Genomic DNA, 7,164 nt, shown 5'->3' with positions numbered 1-7,164 from the left:
TACCTGAGGAACAAAGAGAGTGATGAATGAACATGCCCCAGACCCATCCCTTGGACATTAATCCTGATCTGTGAGGGTATGAGTGATAGGTCCACCCCTGACCATCATGGAGGCTGGCACAATAGTATAAATGGAGATCTGCAGCCCACAGCCTGCCCTCTTCATAGTCCCATCTCTGTCCCATAGCACGAGGTGAACTTGTGTATAGATAAGTTCAATAGAACAAATGGAGATCCCAACAAGTTCATTCTGTCACAGCTTCTCATGCTCCTGGCAAACAGCTGCCCCTTAGCTATCCCTTGGTCTAGAGGTGTGCACACCAGAAGCTTGGTCCACTCTTAGGAGGACAGACTCAAGAACTAGGCTTGGCCAGACCCTGAAAGCAGTCTAAGAGCCATCTGGGCAGGGATTTATGGCCCAGATCACAGTGTAGAAGGAAAATGTGAGCTCTGGATGGGCACATCCCTATAGGCCAGTGGACTCCTCTTCCCCTAGGGAGAGGTGTGGGCAGAGGAGAGCCAGAGTCCTGGACCTTCTAAAGCTCAGGACCAGGGCTGAAGTGTTAAGCACAGAGATGCCCTTAGGTTACCTTAGATAATGACGTCTATATTCATTTGCTAGGACTGCTGTAACAAAGTACCACAAGGTGAGTGGTTTAAAACAACAAAACTATTCTCTCATAGTTCTGGAGCCTAGATGTCCGACAAAATCAAAATGTCAGCAGGATTGGTTCCTTCCGAGGGCTCCAAGGGAGAATCTGTACTTCTCTCTCCTAGCTTCTGGTGACAGCCGGCAATCCTTGGCATTCCTTGCCTTGAAATGCATCATTCTAATCTAGGCCTGCATCTTTACATGACATTCTTTCCATGTCTCTGTGTCTTCATATGGCCATCTTCTCGTAAGGACACGTCACATTAGATTAGGGGTCCACCCTACTTCAATATGACTTCATTCTAAACAATTACATCTTCAACAACCCTATCTCCAAATGAGTTCACATGCTGAGGTACAGGGGATGGGCACTTCACATATATTTTTTGTTGTTGTTGGGGTCACAGTTCAACCTACAGCAGGGTCTACCATGAGATCAGGTAGTAACAAAGGAGGTGAGACTCATAGGTTCACAGAAACCATCTTTCAGCCGGGCCTCCTACAGCTCCTACTTTAGAACAAGGTGGATGTTTCCTCAGAATAGCTTGGTTCTCACTGACTCTTGCTAACAAGCATTTACTGATCATCAAATGTCATGGTGCCCCAGTCTCCCTGCATCTGCTTTTTTTTTTTTTAGGCGAGGCAACCCTTTGTTTGACCTCACAGACTGCAAGGACCTTTTCAGCTTACAATCCCTTATTTTTTATTTTTTTATGCCTACAGCACCTGGTCTTCCTAGGTGGTCTCACCATCCAAGTACTAACCAGGCCCGACTCTGCTTAGCTTCTGAGATCAGAAGGGATCGGGCTTGTTCTGAGTGGCATGGCCGTAGACTCCCTGCATCTGCTTTGATCACTCCTGCTGCTTTCCAAACCAGCTGCCTTCACTCTGTGCATCTTTTTCTCTATCGGATGCCATTGGCTGACTCTGGCCCTCGTGGCCTGTATGGCTGCTCTTTATCAATATTTTTCATGTTTTGCTTCTACTACCAGTTGCCCTGGCTCTCCACTCTAACCTCTAGTCAAATTGCTGGACATGGTCAAGTCCAGAAAATCACTGTGGTTCCTGTTAGCATAGCCTTCTCACTGGTTTGCCTTAGTAGGAACTGGCTAGTTTACCTTGGCTGCCCTTGGGATAGGAACCTGGTCCAAGGAGCTGTAACCAGGTCCTGTGGTACAAACCACGGCCAGTTATCAGGGAGGAAGCAGCCCTAGGTGATTTATTAGCAAATTGCTAAGGGGAGGACAATTGCTCACTCCTTCTTCAAAGGCAAAGGTTCCCAACTTTGGAACTATTGACACTTTGGGCCAGGTGACTCTTTGCTGTGGGGAACTGACCTGAGCATTGTAGAGTGTTTAGCTGCATCCTCTACCTAGTAGATGCCAGCAGCACCCTCTTCCCCTTCCCACCAAGTTGTGATAATCAAAACGTCTTTGCCAAATATCTCCTGAAGGAAAATTACCCCTGGTTGAGAACCACCATTCTAAGGGCATGGGATTAGGCTGTTCAGGTGAGTGTAGTCAGGAATCAGGAGTGTGAGTATAAAGGCAACTGATTATAGTATATCTGCCTCTGCCAAGGCTGACTCAGAGGCTTAGAGGGTCAGCTCCTATTGTGAAAGGGGATTGGATGGAGCATTGGCGGGCTCAGATGTGAATAGATGTGTTCAATCAGAGTGGGGAAACCAAAAAAGATACTTGTGTTTGTGTGTGTTTTGTAGCTGCATGAGGTTGAATGAGCATTGGTTTACTCTTTGTGTATACATGTCTGAGAATGTGCCATTCTTGGTGTTGACATAGGTATCTGTGTGAGGGTGTGTATAACTGTATGTCTTCATGTAGGACTATGTAGTACACACTACTCCTCCTCCTATGTTATCAGAATAGATTAGTGTCATATATAGCACACATAATTGGTATTTTCAGAGTGCTACACAGGGTAAGAATTAGCTCTACTAAAGTTGAAATGAAAACAGAATTTGCTTCAGAATGGTTTCTCCTGTTGTGTAGACCTGCCTGCCTCTAGGTATATGTAATGTGTCATGAATGGATAATGCCCTCAATGGTATCCAATGACATCATGCTTTAGCACCGGAATCCAGGGTGGACCAAGCTCAGGGTCCAAGAAGCACAGCCAAGCCCATTCTGAGCTTATCAATGTTTGCCTTCTTAGCCCTTTAACCAACTGGTTGTACGACAAACTGCTTAACCTTTCATTTCTTTAGTTTCGCTTTCTGTGAAACTGGATAATTTATATACTTCTTAGATAACTCTTTTGAGAACAACTTACATTATCATAAAGACTTAAAAAATAGTCTTACATAAATGTTTCGTGAAAGTGAATTGTGCTTCCTCCTTTCGTTGGTATTATGTAAGCTCTTCCCTTAAAAAAAAAAATCAACTGATACTTATTTATGTACTCTATTTGTCTCTCTTACTTGGTTAGCAATCTGGGTACATAGGGTTAGGTCTGCATCTTTACTTGGTATAGTGGCCATTGTGGCCACTAGTGACTCCACAGTCATTTGTTTTCATTGATGTGTTTTGACAGTGGTGATTCTGGCCTGCTTAAGTCCCCGATGGGGTCTGTTAATTTTCGGTTTTCCAAGGTCATTGAAATGGGTTCTTGGACAGTTTCAAGGGAGAAGAGCTTGTCATTCTTGTCAACCAAGAAGCAAAAAAGATATATGGAGCAAGGCTCTGGCTCTTAAAACATAGTAAGGGACAAGCCACAGACTTAGAAGACACAGACCCATGGACACTCTCACCAGGTGGTTTTCTTGCTCTTTCAAAATAATATTCTTTTTTTCCTTCCAGCTTTATTGAGGTACTATTGAAAAATAAAATTGTACACATTTAAAGCATACAATATGATGATTTGATACATGTATACTTTGTGAAACAATTATCACAATTAACACATCCATCACTTTACATAATTACCTTCTTTTTTATAGTGAGAATGTTTAAGATCTATTCTCTTAGCAAAATTCAACTGTACAGTATAGTATTATTAACTGTAGTCACCACGCTTTACATTATATCTCCAGAATTTATTCATCTTATGACTGAAGGCTTACATTCTTTGACCAGCATCTCCCCATCTCTCTTGGCCTCAGCTCCAGCCACTGGTAACCACCATTCTACTTTGTGTTTCTAAGAGTTTGGATTTTTTTTTTTTCTTCTTTTGGTTCCACATGTAAGTGAGGTCATATAGTATTTGTCTTCTTCTGTGTGGCTTATTTCACTTAGCATAATGTCCTCTAGGTTCATCCATGTTGTTGCAAATGGTAAGATTTCCTTCTTTCTCTTGGCTTAATACTATTTCATTATATATGCCTGTCTGTCTGTCTGTCTGTATGTGTGTGTATGTATGTATGTATGTATGCATGTATGTGTATATATGTATGTATGTATGTATGTATGTATGTATCTATCTATCTATCTATCTATCTATCTATCTATCTATCATTTCATTATCTATCATCACATTTTCTTTGTCCATTCATCTGTCAGTGGACAGTTAGGTTGTTTCCCCATTCCCTATCTTGGCTATTGTGCATAATGCTGCAATGAACATGCAAAGACAGACATCTCTTTAAGATACTGATATTGTTTCTTTTGGATATATACCCAGAAGTGGGATTGCTGGATCATACAGTTCTAATTTTATGTTTTTGAGGAACCTCTGTGCTGTTTTCTATAGTGGCTGTACAAGTTTACGTTTCTACCACAGTACACAAGGGTCCCCTTTTATTCACATCCATATCAACACTTTTTCTTTTTTGTCTTTTTGATGACAGATATTCTAACAGGTGAGGAGTGATATGTCACTGTGGTTTTGATTTGCATTTCCCCGATGATAGTGATGTTGAACACCTTTTCTTGTACTTGTCTTCTTTGGAAAATGTCTACTTAGTTTCTTTTCCTATTTCTGAAGAGGATTCCCCCCCCCGCCCCCGCCCCCGCATTGAGTTGCTTAAAGCCTATTTTGTCTGATATAAGTATAGCTATCTCTGCTGTCTTTTGGTTTCCATTTGTGTGGAATATCTTTCCATCCCTTCACTTTGTGAGTTTTTAAAGCTGAAATGAGTCTCTTGTAGGCAGCATATAGTTAGGTCCTGTTTTTTAATCCATTCAGCCACTCTATGTCTTCTGGTTGGAAAATATAATGCATTTACATTTAAAGTAATTATTGATAGGTAAGGATTTACTAATGCTATCTTATTAAATGATTACCGGCTGTTTTGTAGTTCCTTTGTTCCTTCCTTCATCTCTTGCTGTCTTTCTTTGAGAAATGATGATTTTTCCATAGTGTTATGTTTTGATTTTCTTTATCTTGTGTGTATCTACTGTAGATTTTTGCTTTGGGGTTAACCATGAAGCTGACACAAAATATCTTACAGCTTTAACAGTATACTTTAAGCTGGTAACAATCTAATTTGAATTGCATACAAAAACTTTACCCTTTCACTCCCCTCAATTTATGTTTTGATGTTATAATTTACATTTTTATATTGTATATCCATTATTGCAGCTGTAGTTGTTTGAAATACTATTGCTCTTTAACATCTATACTAGAAGTGATTAACACACTGCCCTATTATAGTATTAGAGTATTCTAAATTTGATTATATACTTACCTTTATTTTATATTTTTATGTTACTTTAGTATTTCTTGTGAGGAAGGCCTAGTGGTGATGAACTCCAGCTTTTGTTTGCCTGGGAAAGTACCTCTCCTTCGTTGCTGAAGAACAGCTTTTTGGGCCAAGTAGTTTTCTTTGGCAGTTTTTTTTTTCTTTCAGAACTTTGAATACATCATCCCATTCTTTCCTGACCTGCAAAGTTTCTGTTGAGAAGTGTGCTGATAGACTGATGAGGGTTCCCTTGTATGTGAGGAATTTCTTTTTTCTCTTCCTGCTTTAAAAATTCTTTTTCTGATTTCAGACAGTTTTATTGTAATGTGTCTTAGAGAAGATCTCTTTAGGCTGAAACTTTTGGGGTACCTACAAGCTTCATGAATTTGGAATTCCAATCTCTCCCTAGATTTGGGAAGTTTTCAGCCATTTTTTTCGTTAAATAAGCTTTCTTTCCCCTTCTCTCTCTCTTCTCCTTACACAATAATGTGTAAATTGTTTTTCTATAATTCATATAAATTTTCTTTACTTTCATTCTTTTTTCTTTGTTCTCCTCTGACTGAATAATTTCAAATGACTTCTCTAAGAGATCACCAATTATTCTGCTTGATCAATCTGTTTTTGATAGTTTCTATTGCAGTTTCCATTTCATTCAGTCTTGAATATTTTTTCTCCAGTGGTGTGCTGGAACTTCTCCACTGGACTCCTGGACTTCCACAAAGGCACTGTCATCCTCAGATGATTGTCAAAATTGGTATTCTTTGAGAGGAAGATGGTAGAAAACTCCTGTTCCACCATATTACTGATGTCGAGGTTAATATATTCTTTAAATCAACATTCAACCTGCCCACAGAGGACACACTAAACAGTGCATGGGCTAAGACAGAGGAGGAAGACTCTGCTGGAAGGTCAGCCTCTCCTCTGTGGTCCAGAGAATTTCATCTGTGACCTGACTCTTCACATACCCAGCTCGGCACAAGCAAAGCCCTACAATTAACAGGATCCTCCTTCTTTGGAAAGCAGCTGAGTGACCATCTATTGTTAATGAACTTGTCCTTTAGGGTGCTCTTTACCCTTCCTTCCCCACCCCTCAAAGCCAAATGGTGTTTCCAAATACACTTTACATAAAACTCTCCCCAGGGTTTGGGTAGATACAAACTTCTCCATCTTATTAGCTTTCTAGCAATGTTTTGGGGCTCCTTAGAGGTGAATAACATCTGGGCAGTTGCCCAAATGAATTACCCTTTGATCTGGCTCTGCAATCTAGGGCCATAAGGGAAGGATACATGGTGCCACAGAGCAAAAGCATAGCAGAGGTGTGGAATGGGAGAAGTTGCGTTATTGAGTACATTCTCCAAAAGGAAGAACTTTTAACCATTTAAAAAATATATCGGAGGACAACAGTGAATAGAATACAAGTATTTGGTTTTATTTTCTCCTGAAATCCCACTAAAACTATAGTAAAGGGATTTTATAAAGGCATATGGAGAGGAAGGAGAGAATACAATAGCAACAGAAACTTGGATGCTGGAAAGCTATTAGAGAGTGGGAAATGACTTGGCGGACATAAGAGAAAAGTCTCTTGAATGATTGGCACAAGATAGTTCTGGAAGTAGGAGTAAAGAAAGGGCCCCCAAATAAAGAATTTTGGTTAAAGTCTGTTTAAGAAGTGAAGGATCCTTAGATCCCACCCTAACTCAGTATAGCTGCCTGCTGCCCCTTCCTCACCTGGCAAAGGGGGCTTTGTTCCCTGGAGGAGGTAAAAAGGTGGACCTCAGGACTGGGAGACATCAGGAAGAGCTGAGAATAAAGGTATTATACTGTAAGCAGTCAACATGTATATACTGGATGCTGAGACCTGTAACTTCTCTACATCC

At 40.5% G+C, this 7,164-nt stretch overlaps 1 pseudogene; it reads right to left on the bottom strand.

Annotated features, from left to right (window-relative positions):
- Window positions 1-1,365: 1,365 nt before the first annotated feature.
- On the bottom strand, window positions 1,366-1,485 carry LOC111736307 (annotated as a pseudogene).
- Window positions 1,486-7,164: the final 5,679 nt, after the last annotated feature.

The sequence above is a fragment of the Pteropus vampyrus genome, unplaced genomic scaffold (genome assembly GCF_000151845.1).
Source record: "Pteropus vampyrus isolate Shadow unplaced genomic scaffold, Pvam_2.0 Scaffold1, whole genome shotgun sequence".
Taxonomy (NCBI): Eukaryota; Metazoa; Chordata; class Mammalia; order Chiroptera; family Pteropodidae; genus Pteropus; species Pteropus vampyrus.
Note: the sequence above shows the minus strand (reverse complement) of the source record. Positions and strands in the feature narration are given on the sequence as shown.